Source organism: Eubalaena glacialis, chromosome 6, assembly GCF_028564815.1.
Source record: "Eubalaena glacialis isolate mEubGla1 chromosome 6, mEubGla1.1.hap2.+ XY, whole genome shotgun sequence".
NCBI lineage: Eukaryota > Metazoa > Chordata > Mammalia > Artiodactyla > Balaenidae > Eubalaena > Eubalaena glacialis.
The window spans coordinates 123678469-123697176 of NC_083721.1; the positions used below are offsets into that span (position 1 = coordinate 123678469).

An 18708-nucleotide genomic window follows, 5' to 3' on the forward strand; every position below is an offset into this window, starting at 1 on the left:
AGATGCTAAAATGATAGGACTTTGTTTCAAAATTTACAACTATACATTGGAAAGTTCCTCTTAAGAAATAAGAATGCAAACTATGATAACAAAATGAATGATTGGCTTGTTTTCCCTTTTAGGGACTGCTTAAATATTTACTGATTCAATTAAAAGAGTGGAAACTCTCTGGTTGTACTGTATAAAGTTGTTTTATATTTTTAGTGGATAATAATAGATACTACTTTTTATAAATATTAGTCAAGATTTGCCCTTTTGAAAAGGTTTTCTGTTATTAAACTTTCCATGCCTAAAAAAATTTTTTCTCTCTGGCTTGATAATGGTGTATGCTAAATTACTAATGGAAGAAACAATCTTCACACAGGACACACACACACACACACACATCTCAATGTACAAACATACACAAGAACTCAAATGTAGAAATGAGTTAATCATACACTGTGGTTCATGACAAATTTCATGGCTCTGAATTTTAAAAATCTTGGTTCTACTTTAATTTTGTTTTTCATCTCCAATTTATATTTTTATTCCCTTAGTCTCTATATGTACCCGCTTTGATTAGTATATGTCAATGATAATGCATGTGTTATTGTAAACTATGTAGGACAGGATTTGGTATGTGATTCTAATATATATCAATTATGTTTTTCCCCCAATTTATTTTTTGTTTCTTAACTTTTAAACACAATATTATACTCTAAATATCTATAAATTGTGTTATATGTCAGGGATAATATTCCATATACTAAAAATTTATGGCATGGGCACCAAACAATGAAACTTGATAGTGGCAGCAAACAATAGGTAAAGCTATCTATCTAAGTGCCTACTGGCTGGATATCAGGTTTGTTGAATGAGCGTTGTGTAATTTCAATAAAGAGTGCCATATTGCATTACAGACATTTCATTTTATATTCTACACATTCAATTTTGAAATTATCTTTTCACTTTCTTAATGAACCTATTGATGAATAGAATGTCCTAATTCTTCTTGGTGGTTCCTTTATTAGTTGCATTTTTGTGTTTCATGTAGAAGATCTTTTCCAACCTTGAGGTTAGAAACTTAGTACCATCATTTTCTCCCGCCAAATTTGTAATTTTGTCTTTCATATTTAAAACTTAATTGACTATAAATTGATGTATGTGTATGGTATGAGAAAAGAGTCTAATTCCACTTGTCTTTTTCATTACTTATTATAAGGTAAAACCTCTCCTCAATGATCTTCAAAGCTGGTACTGTCATGAGTTAAGTTTTCTAAGCTGAAAATTTTAAATAAAAATATTTTATGTGATTTTTTCATAAATAATAACAATAATATTAAAGATATAAATACAGGGCCTAATAAATAATCACTCATCTATTAATGTGAGTTATTATAAATATTCTGCTATACTAAAATTGTATCAGCTACCTTTAAAACATCTTCTAATTATGAGGACTATTTGAAAATGTTTGCAAATGCTTCAAATTATCTTCATATCATAAAAAGTGAGAACAACAAGATAATTTATTGTGACAAATTATTTACAAAACATTATTCAAGTTACTATAGATAACAAAAATATAAGACTAATCCTCACCCTGCATGAGTCTACAATCTAGATGGGAGACAGAGCATATACATGTAAAGAGAATAAGCAACAATCCTAAGAAACTACAGTAACTACCAAATTAACAGAGATGATTATGAGGACTACAACTTTAGAGAGGAATGATAAATTATTATAGACTGAAGTTGTTGAGGAAGAATTCATACTCTCTGAAACATTATTGTAGTAAAGTTCTTACATTGTTTGTAGAACACTATAATATTATTTGAAGGTAGAACAGGATAATTTAAAGGTAACTTTTTAATCTCTAGAGCAAGCATTAGTATATTATAGTCATAGCTAAATTTCAGTATAGGAGAGAAAATGGAATACCAAAAAATATAATACTGAAAAGAAGGCAGAAAGGGGGAGAGAAGTAACAAACAAGTAGGCTAATTATAAAATTTATGGAAGATGTATAGTTAACCATGCCTATAACTGCATTAAATATGAAAGGACTTAATAACTCAAAGTCAGATAATATTAAACAGAATAATAAGACAACGCAGGCATACCTCAGAGTTATTGCAAGTTTGGTTCCAGATCACCACAATAAAGCAAATATCACAGTGAAGAAAGTTACACAAAGTTTTTGGTTTCCCAGTCCATATAAAAGTTATGTTTACACTATACTGTAGTCTATTAAGTGTGTGGTAGCATTATGTCTAAAAAGGAGTATGTACAATACTAAAAAAACACTAACCATCATCTGAGACTTCAGTGAGTAGTAATCTTGCCTCAATGTTGATGGCTGCTGACTGATCAGGGTGCTGGTTCCTGAAGGCTGGGGTGGCTGTGGCGATTTCTTAAAATAAGGCAACATGGAAGTTTGCCACATTGATTGACTCTTCCTTTCACAAACGATTTCTCTGTAGCATGCAGTGTTGTTGGTAACATTTCACCCACAGTAGAACTTCTTTCAAAATTGGAATCAATCCTGTCAGACTCTGCCACTGCTTTATCAACTAAGCTGATGTAATATTCTAAATGCTTTGTTATTATGTTAACAATCTTTATAGCAACTTCACCAGTAGATTCCGTCTAAAGAAACCAACTTTTTTCTCATCAGTAGAAAGCAACTCCTCACCCATTAAAATTTTATCATGAGATTGCAGCAATTCAGTCACCTCTTCAGGCTCCACTTCTAATTCTGATTTACTTTCTATTTTTGTCACATCTGCAGTTATGTCCTCAACTGAAGTATTGAACCCCTTAAAGTAATCCATAAGGATTGAAATCAACTTCTTCCAAACTCTTGTTAATGTTGATATTTTGACCTCTTCCCATGAATCACAAATGTTCTTAATGGCATCTAGAATGATGAATGCTTTCCAGAAGGGTTTTTTTTTAATTAATTAATTCATTAATTTATTTTTTTATTTTTGGCTGCCTTGGGTCTTCATTGCTGCGCGCGGGCTTTTTCTAGTTATGGCGAGTAGGGGCTACTCTTTGTTGCGGTGCACGGGCTTCTCACTGCAGTGGCTTCTCTTGTTGCAGAGCACGGGCTCTAGGCACGCAGGCCTCAGTAGTTGTGGCACGTGGACTCAGTAGTTGTGGCTCGCAGGCTCCAGAGTGCAGGCTCAGTAGTTGTGGCATGCGGGCTTAGTTGCTCCGTGGCATGTGGGATCTTCCCGGGCCAGGGATAGAACTTGTGTCCCCTGCATTGGCAGGCAGATTCTTAACCACTGTGGCACCAGGGAAGTCCCAGAAGGTTTCCAATTGATTTTGACCAGATCCATCAGAGGAATCACTACCTATGGCAGCTATAGCCTTATAAAATGTTATTTCTTAACTAATAATATTTGAAGGTCAAAATTACTTCTTGATCCATGGGTTGCAGAATGTTTTGTTATCAGGAATGAAAACAACATTAATCTCATTGTACATCTTCATCAGAGCTCTTGGGTGACCAGGCACCTTGTCAATGAGCAATAATATTTTGAAAAAGATCTTTTTTTCTAAGCAGTAGGTCTCAACATTGGGCTTAAGATATTCGGTAAACCTTCTTGTAAACAGATATGCTGTCATCTAAGCTTTATTGTTCCATTTATACAGCACAGGCAGAGTTGATTTACATAATTCTTAAGTGCTCTAAGATTTTCAGAATGGTAAACAAGCATTGGCTTCAACTTAAAGTTACCAGCTGCATTAGCCTGCAAGAGAGTCAGCCTGTATACTGAAGCTTTGAAGCCAGGCATTGACTTCTCCTCTCTAGCTATGAAAGTCCTAGATGGCATCTTCTTCTAATAGATGACTCTTTTGTCTACATTGAAAATCTGTTGTTTAATGCAGCCACCTTCATGGATTATCTTAGCTAGATTTTCTGCATTACTTGTTGCAGCTTCTACATCAGCACCTACTGCTCTATCTGGCACTTTTATATTATGGAAATGGGTTATTTCCTTAAACCTCATGAATCAACCTCTGCTAGCTTCAGACTTTTCTTCTGCAGCTTCTTCACCTCTCTCAGCCTTAATAGAATTGAGGAGAGTTAGGGCCTTGCTCTGGATTAGGCTTTGGCTTAATGTTGTAGTTGGTTTGATCGTCCATCTAAGACCACTAAAACTTTCTCCATATCAGCAATAAGGCTGTTTCACTTTCTTATCATTACTGTGTTCACTGGAGCAGCGTTTTTAATTTCCTTCAAGAACTTTTCCTTTGCAATCATGACTTGGCTAACTATTTGGCACAAGAGGCCTAGGTTTTAGCTTATCTCAGCTTTTGACACACCTCCCTCAGTAAGCCTAATCATTCTGGCTTTTAATTTAAAGTGTGAGACATGCAACTCTTCCTATCACTTGAACATGTAGAGGCCACTGTAGGGTTATTCACTGGTCTAATTTAAATATTGTTGTGTCTCGGGGAATAGGGAGGCCTGAGGAGAGGGAGAAAAACAGGGAATGGCCTCTCCATTGAGCCGTCAGAGTACACACACTTATGGATTAAATTTGCCATTTCATGTGGATGTGGTTTGTGTCACCACAAAACAGTTACAATTGTAACATCAAAGATCACTGATCACAGAACACCATAACAAATATAATAATAATTTAAAAGTTTGAAATATTGACAGAATTACCAGAATGTGACACAGAGACACTATAGTGAGCAAATGCTGTAGGAAAAATGGTGCCAATAGACTGGGTAGACAGAGGTTGCCACAACCTTCAATATGTAAAACACACGATACCCGTGAAGTGCAATAAAGTGAAGCATAATAAAATGAGGTATGCCTGTACTCAACTATATGTTGCTTAAACACACATATACTCACACAAACACACACATTTTAAGTATAAAAAATGGACTTAAAATAAATTTCCAAGGACTTTATGAAGAAAAATTTTAAATTCCAACAAAAGACACCAAAACACATAACCAAGTAGGAAGGCATGCTATGTTCTCAGACATAAAAGGTCAATATCATAAAGATCTCAGTTCTCACTAAATAGATAGATAAACTTAATTCTAACCTAGGCTGAGTGTAAATTTCATACAGAACTGATTTTAATGTCTGAAGGACATAAAGAAGACTTTAACTAATAAAAGTTGTATCTGTTAGGAACTGTGAAGTGTCTGAGATTTTATCCCACTTGCAAACTGAAAAGTTAGCTTACCAGAGCTTCAACATGCTGGCAGAATACACAAGAATCCTGGGTCAGAAACAAAGGACATTATCACACACAGCGATGTCAGTTGCTAGATTACTGATGTTTCTTTGTACCAGAGCTCTGGTTCCTAGAGGGTGACACAAAGAGAGCCAGATGGCAAATGCATGACCAGTTGGTTTTATTACAGAAGAGAAACTGGCTTTAGAAAACAGAACAATTTTATAATGGGCATTAAACTTCCCTACTCTATGTTCTGAAGGGAGAAATTATCTTTATTTATAATTGCTTTATAGGAGGACCTTTTCTCTATCTTTCAAACCTGTTCTATACAAGCATCCAGAATATATGGACCATCTTTCAGTTTTTAATATAGAAGTAATTTCAGACTTACAGAAGAGATTTATCAATTGTCAAATTCTTCCATTTACCATCTCTCTCTGTCTCTGTCTCTCCCTGTCACCCCCTTATCTTCTTCCTTCTCCCTCTCCCTCTGTCTCTCTATCTCTTTTCTAGCCATTTGAGGATAACTTAAAGACAAAATTCTACAGTACCTCTTAATATTTCAGTGTATGTTTTTTAAAGACTACTGTACAACCATCAAATTCTAGGAATTAACTTATCATTTATGCAGTACTACCTTCTACTCCACAGACTATTTAATTTCACAAAATGTTACAATAAAGTCTTTTATGGACCCCGGGACCCAATCTATTATCCTACAAAGCATTTTGTTGTCCTGTTTCTGTAATCTACTTCAACATATATCCTGAATATGGCTGTATTTCACAACAGGACTCCTATTTTAGCTCTCTGACCCTTGCCACCATCATTTTTCTTTAGTTTTTCTTAATTTTAAATACTTAGTTCTAATACATAGAGACAATTCCTAAAATAATATTTGTACTGAAATTTTTATACAAATTTTAAATGAGCTCCTGTTATTCGTGAGATATTTTAATGTAATATAAATATTTTGTACAATAATATAACTGAAAAATGTGCCAAAAAAGAATAGATCATACTCTAGATACATGCAAACACAAATCACTTTCTTTTAAATCTCTCCTAACGAGATGCAGCAAAATATATTAGCAGTGTTTAACAAAATTTATAGATGAATGACTTTTACCTCTGAAGTTTCAAAAAATTCAGATTACATCAAATATTAAATTATAGGCATAGTGCAAAGGACAATTATACAGTGGTGCTGGATAGCATCTGAAAAAGGTCACTTAAGTGCACAATATTGTTTCCCACTTTGTAACAAAAACACTATCCTATAATTTACCCATCATATTGCTACAGAGAGAAAAAGGAAATTGCTACTACTAAGACAGAAAAATAAACATGCTTTAAATTGTTTATAATATTTATAAATTAACTGAGTAAAAGATTTCCTTCACAAGTGGTTGACAACAACTGTTGAAAAACTCCTAGTGAACCATTAAGATAATTGTTCTTTGAAGATTTCCCATGATCAGAGGAAAAATATACAGAAAATAAAAATGAAAGTAGATTTTTTTTTCTTTTAAGCAGGTGAGTATAGTAACTGGGGAAATTGAAGCAAATGCAATTTTTTAGTGAAGCTTGGGGAAAATGAAGTCTCATTTAGATATTTCAAGACACCATGGGGAACATATATTATTTTCTCCTACAGTCATTGTGCAGACCGAAAGAAATACTATGACATGTTTTCAAGATGTACAGGGCAAAGTGGAAGTATACTTCTTCCCCTCAGTCTTCCAATAATAGAGATGTTATTATTCATTCCTATAGTCCCAAGGCAATTATGAGGCTTTAGGGGACAGAAAAGGTATATAGTTTTTACCTTGTGCCTCCCCAAAGAGCAAAAATGAAGCTTAGCTTTCTTTATAGGATGGACTATATTTAGTGACTGTACATCATAAGCCTTTGAACTGAGGTCTTAGAAAAGCTAGGGCTCTAAATTTATATTTGGAAGATCAGAATCACACCTTGTTTTTGTAAGGCCAAATTGTATAACCTGTACAAATTTCAGGTTCTTTAACTCTGAGGAACAATTTTGTGAGGTACATTAAATGATTAAGTTAAATGATCTAGGTAGAAATACTCTTTAAATTATTTATGGTAATGTATGACATTACAATTGCTTGAATTACTTAGTTGTACCTAATTCTTTTCACTAAATATACACACAGAAAGCTTTCAAATATGATGGGAACCTATAATTATGAGTGAGGGGAATATTGAAACTATGTACAGAAAAAATAAAGAAAAAAAGGTGACTGGATAAAGAGAGAGATGACTCATGGTTAGATAGGTAGACAGTGATAGGCGAAAGAAGGAAAGAAAGAAAGAAAGAGAGAGAGGAAGGAAGGAAGGAAGGAAGGAAAGGAAAAGAGGGGTGAGGGAGATAAACTGAATAAATAAAGAGCATAGAGATGTTAAATACTACATATGTAGAGTACTATTTGGTTAATGATATTGGCAATAAGTATATTTTCACTGTGCCCTCTAAAATCCATGTTTATGTAGTCTCCTATATCATACTTATAACAATCATTTTAAAATAGGGAAAGGTGTGTTATGTATTTATATTATCTTTCAGCTGTTTACCCAAATCTTGGCATGGCGTCATGCACACCGTAGGGACTCAAGAAATATTTTTTTTGAGAAAATATTAGGAAAATCCCCAAACATTCTTTATCTTTTTACAAAAATTTCCACCTTCCTTTTCTTTATGGCTTTACTGGGAACATGGAAAGAGAGAAATTTTCTCCCACTTACTAATACCAACCTTTAACCTGATACTTTCAACCTTACATAAAAATCATGTCTTCTTTGTAGCATGTGTTACCAAGAAGACAGAAAGTCCCACCTCATGATATATCCCATCTATTGTCCATCATTCTCTGACTCTTTTGTCCATTGATGAACTCTACACTTAAACCTTTTCCTCTACCCTGTTTGCTCACACCCTTTCAAAATGAACATTCCACCCAGTACCAGATCTTCGGATTGCTGTCATTTCTCCAAGCCCATGCCTGCTACACCTGAGTTCTCACCCTGGCCAACATCATCATCCATAACTTATCTACTTTTCTAATTTTAGTGAGCAGTATTGAACTCTGATCATAGATCATGATCACGATCATGACCTCCTGTATTTTAGTTTTCCCTTTATCAATCTATTCTTCAATTCCTTTTGTATATTTATATATGATATTGCTTTTTGCTCCTAGTATATCAGCCCTTCCTGATCTTTGTTTAATCCCATACAGCTCAGATCCCATGGTTGGTCAATGAATTGCTTTATCATAATCACCCTTTACTCTCTTATATCTCTATCCTTCAACACACTAATGCACCAAAATTCTAATCCCCAAACAATTTTACCATCTCTTCAATCAAATTTCTTACATTGTTCATCCCCAATTTTATCTTTCTAAAGCTAGAAATTTCTCTGGTTCTTTTGAAACATCACTAAGACAGTCTTCACTTTTGTGGTTTTTCTCATGGGTTCTACTCTTCTTAGAATGAAATTCTTACACCTTATACCTCTTTAAGTCCTACTCATCTCTTTAGACTCAGTCCAGCATTCATCTTGTCCAGAAAGTCTCACATGATCATCTCTAGATGGAAGGCATCTCTCATCTCTGCTCCCATGAACATTTTTATTATTGCATTGTCTTATTTGGATCACTACAGAAGCATATATTGAGAAGCATTTGAGGACTTGTTGTTTATTTGGGAGATGAGCACAGAAAACATTGGTAACAGATTGGGGAAGTGAGACAGGGAAGAAAAGGTATCTTATTTTTAGAATTGTCACTGTAGGTTGAGTGAAGCTTAACTCCACTTGGGAACCTTGAGAACCAACGTAGGACATGCCCATAATTATCCAACTTCCATCATTTATTGTCAGAGCACTGCTGGGTGGAAATTGTTATTTCTCTGGCATTTCTGACCTGTCCCTCAGCCAGGTGAAACAGGCTCCAGTAGCCAGAGACACACATTAGGTAACAAATTGGAAGTAGCTAGTGGAAATTAGGCTCTCATGCAAGGAAATTGTAAGCTCTAAAGGAAATATGAGTAAGGCATTGATGTATCTGCTTCATCCATTTAACCACAATATAACTATTTTTTGTGCATATCTCATAGTAGATTATTAAGTTTCTTGAAAGAATGTATATGTGTATATGTGTGTGTGTGTATTTTATCTTCCTGTTACTGAATTGGGTAGTCATAAAATAAATATTTGTCACACAATCTGAAAACAAAATGTTTAACTTTCAGAGCTTGCTAATTAGTTTAGTACCAACAATACATTGATTATACTGGGTCATTAGTTCTAGAACTATTATTAATTAGATATAGCATTATATAATAAACATAAATATACCTAAACAATAGTCAAAAAATAACTTTTGGAGTACATTTGGAAACTCACTTATATTTCAACAGGGAAAACATATAAGGCTTTGGTACTTTTTATATTTTTTAAAGGATAAGATCCGACTATTCCTGAAACTTGTTTCCTTTTATTGGCCATTCTGAATGATTGATAAAGAAATTATGTTCATGGCCTTTACAATGATACTGTGCTGCAAAATGTGGAAGAGTTATAGTTAAAGCAGATCCATCCTACATTATTTTCTTTGCCCAAAGACTATGGAGAAAGAAGCTTGGAAATTATTTTCTATTCAAATAATATGAAGAAAAAGTGTATTCTAACATATTGCATATGATGTTGATACATTATATATTACAAAAAAAATGAAAGCATATCATATTTTCAGAATGAAACTTTGACTTTCTTTACCAGCTAGAGTGAGGAGACAAAGGAAAACTGTCCATGTGAGACTGTAGCAGTTAGGAGAAATTATGTTGCCTCTGTTGAGCTTGTCAAGACCCATTTTGAGAGCGGGAAATATTATCTCCCCATCATATCATTCGACAAAGCTTAAAGCTTTGTACATATATGTCAATTATAAAAATAGGAGACTAATGCTTCTACTCTAGTTTCTGGAGATTTCTGACATTTTGTCAGTCATTTTGACATTAATGCAGCAAACCCAGGTCTCTAGTTCAGCCTAATAGTATATGCAAAGTATAGGAAAAGGGATTTTAGAATAAGTGAGTGGATTGGGGGTGAGCGAGCAAACACACCAAAATGGCTTACTTATGTTCCATGCATTAATTACTTTGCACCTATAAAAATGTAAATGTATGCTGATTTAGTCTGAGAATAAAAGTGCCTTGCATTTTAGAAAGTTAGCTTATACTGAATCAGTGAATTATTTAAACAAATGAGTGAGGTGTCAAAATAAGATACTAAAGAATGCCAGATGGCCCTGACTCATATTCTGGTTAATGCCTGTAAGTAATAAGAAGATAACTTGAATGAAGCAAATGATTCCCCTTAAAAAGAAAACTTACCCAATATGAAACATAAACATGGATTCAGTGTTGATTGTGCCCAAACAGATTTCCTGGCATATAAAAATTAATTTTTTTCGTGTATGTAACCACAGTGGTAAAACAGACATATATTCTTATTTAGATGTATTTGTGGGAATTTTTTATGAAAATATCTCATTCATTAACACTGAATATTAAACTATCCAAAGGAGAGCTGTTAGTTTATTTTAAAAGAAATTTTGTACGATATCAAATGAAAATCATGATAATTTCCTAAAATCTCAAATGTGTCCATTCCTCCAGCTTGCATTAATACTATGAATGTATTTATAAAAGGCAAAGCAATAAAAATCATGCCTGACATAGCAAATTATTCTTCAAACAAGAATGCCTCCATGAGTGCACAGGCAAGTGAAAAAGATGTTTCTCTAGAGTGTTTAGAAATGATATTTTCACTAAACTTCTAGCTCCAAAATTTTTTTTTCAGATGGTGTGAATGTCCCTTTCTATTTCTACAGAAGGAAGTTCTGCAGAGTATAGTATAAAGACCTCTCAACAAGGACTGATGAGACATGGCTTCTAGGCTATACTGTGCAAGAAAAGTTATATATCCTTGGGTAAGACTTTAAATGTCTTTCTTTTAAGAAAACATAGGATAATTATTTTGTCATGTATAAATCATTGGTTCGTTCTTATAATTAAATGTGTCTTTATAAAAGTCTTTAATCATTTAAGTTTGTGTCAACAAAGGATATACAGTGTTTTTAATGCTGATATTTTATAACCTCCATGAAGTACATAAAAAGAGACTTGAATGTTCATTTATGGAATGACTAAATATTGGGAAGATGTCAGTCTTCCAACCACTAATCTATACATTCAAAGAAATACCAATAAAATTTAAATTGCGGAGAGGAGGTTCAAGATGGTGGAAGAGAAAGACGCGGAGATAACCTTCTTCCCCACAAATACATCAGAAATACATCTACACGTGGAACAACTCCTACAGAACACTTACTGAACGCTGGCAGAAGACCTCAGACCTCCCAAAAGGCAAGAAACTCGCGTACCTGGGTAGGGAAAAAGAAAAAAGAAACAACAGAGACAAAAGAATAGGGACGGGACCTGCACCAGTGGGAGGGAGCTGTGAAGGAGGAAAGGTTTCCACACACCAGAAGCCCCTTCGCGGGCAGAGACTGCGGGTGGTGGAGGGGGGAAGCTTTGGAGCCACGGAGGAGAGCACAGCAACAGGGGTGCGGAGGGCAAAGCGGAGAGATTCCCGCACAGAGGAGCGGTGCCGAGCGGCACTCACCAGCCCGAGAGGCTTGTCTGCTCACCTGCCGGGGCGGGCGGGGGCTGGGAGCTGAGGCTTGGGCTTCGGTCGGATCCTAGGGAGAGGACTGGGGTTGGCGGCGTGAACACAGCCTGAAGGGGCTAGTGCGCCACAGCTAGCCGGGAGGGAATCCGGGAAAAAGTCTAGACCTGCCGAAGAGGCAAGAGACTTTTTCTTGCCTCTTTGTTTCCTGGTGCGCAATGAGAGGGGATTCAGAGCGCCGCCTAACCGAGCTCCAGAGACGGGCGCGAGCCGCGGCTATCAGCGCGGACCCCAGAGACAGGCATGAGACGCTAAGGCTGCTGCTGCCTCCACCAAGAAGCCTGTGTGCGAGCACAGGTCACTCTCCACACCGCCCCTCCCGGGAGCCTGTGCAGCCCGCCACGGCCAGGCTCCTGTAATCCGGGGACAACTTCCCCGGGAGAGCGCACGGCGCGCCTCAGGCTGCTGCAACGTCACGCCGGCTTCTGCCGCCGCAGGCTCGCCCCGCCTCCTCCGTACCGCTCCCTCCCCCCGGCCTGACTGAGCCAGAGCCCCCGAAGCAGCTGCTCCTTTAACCCCGTTCTGTCTGGGCGGGGAACAGACGCCCTCAGGCGACCTACATGCAGAGGCGGGTCCAAATCCAAGACTGAACCCCAGGAGCTGTGCAAACAAAGAAGAGAAAGGGGAATCTCTCCCAGCAGCCTCAGGAGCAGCAGATTAAATCTCCACAATCAATTTGATGTACCTGCATCTGTGGAATACCTGAATAGACAACGAATCATCCCAAATTGAGGAGGTGGACTTTGGGAGCAACAATATATATATATATTTTTTTCCCTGTTTCTCTTTTTGTGACTGTGTATGTGTATGCTTCCATGTGTGATTTTGTCTGTATAGCTTTCCTTTTACCATTTGTCCTAGGGTTCTGTCTGTCCAATATTTTTGTTTTTTTTTTATTACTTAAAAAAATTTTTTTCCTAATAATTATATTTTTATTTTAATAACTTTATCTTATTTCACTTTATTTTATTGTATTTGATTTTATATTCTTCTTTCTTTCTTTCTTTTTTTCCTCCCATTTATTCTGAGCCGTGTGGAGGACACGCTCTTCGTGCTCCAGCCAGGCGTCAGGGCTGTGCCGTTGAGGTGAGAGAGCCAAGTTCAGGACACTGGTCCACAAGAGACCTCCCAGCTCCACGTAATATCAAACGGCAAAAATCTCCCAGAGATCTCCATCTCAACGCCAAGACCCAGCTCCACTCAATGATGAGCAAGCTACAGTGCAGGACACCCTATGCCAAACAACTACCAAGACAGGAACACAACCCATTCCATTAGCACAGAGGCTGCCTAAAATCATAATAAGGCCACAGACACCCCAAAACAAACCACCAGACGTGGACCTGCCCACCAGACATACAAGATCCAGCCTCATCCACCAGAACACAGGCACTAGTCCCCTCCACCAGGAAGCCTACACAACCCACTGAACCAACCTTAGCCACTGGGGACGGACACCGAAAACAAGGAGAACTACGAACCTGCAGCCTGTGAAAAGGAGACCCCAAACACAGTAAGTTAAGCAAAATGAGAAGACAGACAAACACAGCAGATGAAGGAGCAAGGTAAAAACCCACCAGACCTAACAAATGAAGAGGAAATAGGCAGTTTACCTGAAAAAGAATTCAGAATAATGATAGTAACGATGATCCAAAATCTTGGAAATAGAATGGAGAAAATACAAGAAACGTTTAACAAGGACCTAGAAGAACTAAAGAGCAAGCAAACAGTGATGAACAACACAATAAATGAAGTTAAAAATTCTCTAGAAGGGATCAATAGCAGAATAACTGAGGCAGAAGAATGGATAAGTCACTTGGAAGATAAAATAGTGGAAATAACTACTGCAGAGTAGAATAAAAAAAAAGAATGAAAAGAATTGAGGACAGTCTCAGAGACCTCTGGTACAACGTAAAACGCACCAACATTCGAATTACAGGGCTCCCAGAAGAAGAAGAGAAAAAGAAAGGGACTGGGAAAAATTTGAAGAGATTATAGATGAAAACTTCCCTAATATGGGAAAGGAAATAGTTAATCAAGTCCAGGAAGCACAGAGAGTCCCACAGAGGATAAATCCAAGGAAAAACACACCAAGACACACATTAATCAAACTATCAAAAATCAAATAGAAAGAACAAATATTAAAAGCAGCAAGGGAAAAACAACAAATAACACACAAGGGAATCCCAATAAGGGTAACAGCTGATCTTTCAGCAGAAACTCTGCAAGCCAGAAGGGAGTGGCAGGACATATTTAAAGTGATGAAGGAGAAAAACCTACAACCAAGATTACTCTACCCAGCAAGGATCTCACTCGGATTTGATGGAGAAATTAAAACCTTTACAGACAAGCAAAAGATAAGAGGATTCAGCACCACAAAACCAGCTTTACAACAAATGCTAAAGGAACTTCTCTAGGCAGGAAACACAAGAAAAGGAAAAGACCTACAAAAACAATCCCAAAACAATTAAGAAAATGGTAATAGGAACATACATATCGATAATTACCTTAAATGTAAATGGATTAAATGCTCCAACCAAAAGACATAGACTGGCTGAATGGATACAAAAATGAGACCCGTATATATACTGTCTACAAGAGACCCACTTCAGACCTAGGGACACATACAGACTGAAAGTGAGGGGATGGAAAAAGATATTCCATGCAAATGGAAATCAAAAGAAAGCTGGAGTAGCAATTCTCATATCAGACAAAATAGACTTTAAAACAAAGACTATTACAAGAAACAAAGAAGGACACTACATAATGATCAAAGGATCAGTCGAGGAAGATGATATAACAATTGTAAATATTTATGCACCTGACATAGGAGCACCTCAATACATAAGGCAAGTGCTAACAGCCATCAAAGGGGAAATCAACAGTAACACAATCATAGTAGGGGACTTTAACACCCCACTTTCACCAATGGACAGATCATCCAAAATGAAAATAAATAAGGAAACACAAGCTTTAAATGATACATTAAACAAGATGGACTTAATTGATATTTATAGGACATTCCATCCAAAAACAACAGAATACACTTTCTTCTCAAGTGCTCATGGAACATTCTCCAGGATAGAGCATATCTTAGGTCACAAATTGAGCCTTGGTAAATTTAAGAAAATTGAAATCATATCAAGTATCTTTTCCGACAACAACGTTATGAGACTAGATAGCAATTACAAGAAAATATCTGTAAGAAATACAAACACATGGAGGCTAAACAACACACTACTTAATAACCAAGTGATCACTGAAGAAATCAAAGAGGAAATCAAAAAATACCTAGCAACAAATGACAATGAAAACACGACAGGCCCAAACCAATGGGATGCAGCAAATGTAGTTCTGAGGGAAGTTTATAGCAATACAATCCTACCTTAAGAAAAAAGAAACTTCTCAGATAAACAACCTAACCTTACACCTAAAGCAATTAGAGAAAGAAGAACAAAAAATCTCCAAAGTTAGCAGAAGGAAAGGAATCATAAAGATCAGATCAGAAACCAATGAAAAAGAAATGAAGGAAATGATAGCAAAGATCATTAAAATTAAACATGGTTCTTTGTGAAGATAAACAAAATTGATAAACCATTAGCCAGACTCATCAAGAACAAAAGGGAAAAGACTCAAATCAATACTATTAGAAATGAAAAAGGAGAAGTAACAACTGACACTGCAGAAATAAAAAGGATCATGAGAGATTACTACAAGCAGCTATATGCCAATAACATGGACAACCTGGAAGAAATGGACAAATTCTTAGAAATGCACAACCTTCCGAGACTGAACTGGAAGAAATAGAAAATATGAACAGACCAATCACAAGCACTGAAATTGAAACTGTGAGTAAAATTCTTCCAACAAACAAAAGCCCAGGACCAGATGTCTTCACAGGCGAATTCTATCCAACATTTAGAGAAGAGCTAACACCTATCCTCTCAAACTCTTCCAAAATATAGCAGAGGGAGGAACACTCCCAAACTCATTCTACTAGGCCACCATCACCCTGATACCAAAACCAGACAAAGCTTTCACAAAGAAAGAAAACTACTGGCCAATATCACTGATGAACATAGATGCAAAAATCCTCCACAAAATAGTAGCAAAGAAAATCCAACAGCACATTAAAAGAATCATACACCATGATTAAGTGGGGTTTATCCCAGGTATGCAAGGATTCTTCAATATACACAAATAGATCAATGTGATACACCATATTAACAAATTGAAGGAGAAAAACCACATGATCATCTCAATAGATGCAGAGAAAGCTTTTGACAAAATTCAACACCCATTTATGATAAAAACCCTCCAGAAAGTAGGCATAGAGGGAACTTTCCTCAACATAGTAAAGGCCATATATGACAAACCCACAGCCAACATCGTTCTCAATGGTGAAAAACTGAAACCATTTCCACTAAGATCAGGAACACGACAAGGTTGCCCACTCTCACCACTATTATTCAACATAGTTTTGGAAGTGTTAGCCACAGCAATCAGAGAAGAAAAAGAAATAAAAGGAATCCAAATTGGAAAAGAAGAAGTAAAGCTGTCACTGTTTGCAGATGATATGATACTATACATAGAGAATCCTAAAGATGCTACCAGAAAACTACTAGAGCTAATCAATGAATTTGGTAAAGTAGCAGGATACAAAACTAATGCACAGAAATCTCTTGCATTCATATACACTAATGATGAAAAATCTGAAAGAATAATTAAGAAAACACTCCCATTTACCATTGCAACAAAAAGAATAAATACCTAGGAATAAACCTACCTAAGGAGACAAAAGACCTGTATGCACAAAATTATAAGACACTGATGAAAGAAATTAAAGATGATACAAATAGATGGAGACATATACCATGCTCTTGGATTGGAAGAATCAACATTGTGAAAATGATTATACTACCCAAAGCAGGCAACAGATTCAGTGCGATCCCTATCAAACTATCAAGGGCATTTTTCACAGAACTAGAACAAAAAATTTCACAATTTGTATGGAAACACAAAAGATCCCGAATAGCCAAAGCAATCTTGAAAAAGAGAAATGGAGATGGAAGAATCAGGCTCCCTGACTTCACACTATACTACAAAGCTACAGTAATCAAGACAGTATGGTACTGGCACAAAAACAGAAATATAGATCAATGGAAGAGGATAGAAAGCCCAGAGATAAATCCACGCACATATGGTCACCTTATCTTTGATAAAGGAGGCCAAAATGTACAGTGGAGAAAAGACAGCCTCTTCAATAAGTGGTGCTGGGAAAACTGGACAGTTACATGTAAAAGAATGAAATTAGAACACTCCCTAACACCATACACAAAAGTAAACTCAAAATGGATTAAAGACCTAAATGTAAGGCCAGACACTATCAAACTCTTAGAGGAAAACATAGGCAGAACACTCTATGACAGAAATCACAGCAAGATCCTTTTTGACCCACCTCCTAGAGAAATGGAAATAAAAACAAAAATAAACAAATGGGACCTAATGAAACTTAAAAGCTTTTGCACAGCAAAGGAAACCATAAACAAGATGAAAAGACAACCCTCAGAATGGGAGAAAATATTTGTAAATGAAGCAACTGACAAAGGATTAATCTCTAAAATTTACAAGCAGCTCATGCAGCTCAATATCAGAAAAACAAACAACCCAATCCAAAAATGGGCAGAAGACCTAAATAGACATTTCTCCAAAGAAGATATACAGATTGCCAACAGACACATGAAAGAATGCTCAACATCATTAATCATTAGAGAAATGCAAATCAAAACTACAATGAGATATCATCTCACACCGGTCAGAATGGCCATCATCAAAAAATCTACAAACAATAAATGCTGGGGAGGGTGTGGAGAAAAGGGAACCCTCTTACACTGTTGGTGGGAATGTAAATTGATACAGCCAGTATGGAGAACAGTAAGGAGGTTCCCTAAAAAACTAAAAATAGAACTACCATACGACCCCACAATCCCACTACTGAGCATATACCCTGAGAAAACCATAATTCAAAAGGAGTCATGTACCAAAATGTTCACTGCAGCTCTATTTACAATAGCCAGGACATGGAATCAACCTAAATGTCCATCAACAGATAAATGGATAAAGAAGATGTGGCACATATATACCATGGAATATTACTCAGCCATAAAAAGAAAAGAAATTGACTGTGAAGTCTAGGGAAGAGGGCGGGCTTTCGTTTGAGGATGAGTTTCCTCACCGTGAGCGGAAAGGCGTGGGAGAAGAGGGGTGTGCTGGCGAAGGGGCTGACGGCGGTATCGCTTCTCGACCTTTTGGCTAAGATCAAGTGTAGTATCTGTTCTTATCAGTTTAATATCTGATACGTTCTCTATCCGAGGACAATATATTAAATGGATTTTTGGAGCAGGGAGTTGGAATAGGAGCTTGCTCCGTCCACTCCACGCATCGACCTGGTATTGCAGTACTTCCAGGAACGGTGCACCCCCTTGGGGGACTACGAAAATACCCAAGAAGAGACAAATGCGGTTTTTCTGTAACGAGTGTGTTGTGCGGCTGCAAGATACAGCTGTCCCATGATATTACAAACTTACTTCTGCAGATAGTACGGAGTGACGGTGCGGTAGCGATTAAAAAAAAAAAAAAAAGAAATTGAGTTATTTGTATACAAATAACTCTGTCATACAGAGTGAAGTAAGTCAGAAAGAGAAAAACAAATACCATATGCTAACACAT

The 18708-nt window shown here is 36.6% G+C and overlaps 1 non-coding gene across 1 annotated transcript; it reads left to right on the forward strand.

Moving 5' to 3' along the window:
- Positions 1-18271: 18271 nt before the first annotated feature.
- LOC133094160 (U2 spliceosomal RNA) lies at positions 18272-18462 on the forward strand. The gene has a single exon (XR_009701378.1). It is a non-coding gene; the product is annotated as a U2 spliceosomal RNA (small nuclear RNA).
- The last annotated feature ends 246 nt before the right edge of the window (positions 18463-18708 follow it).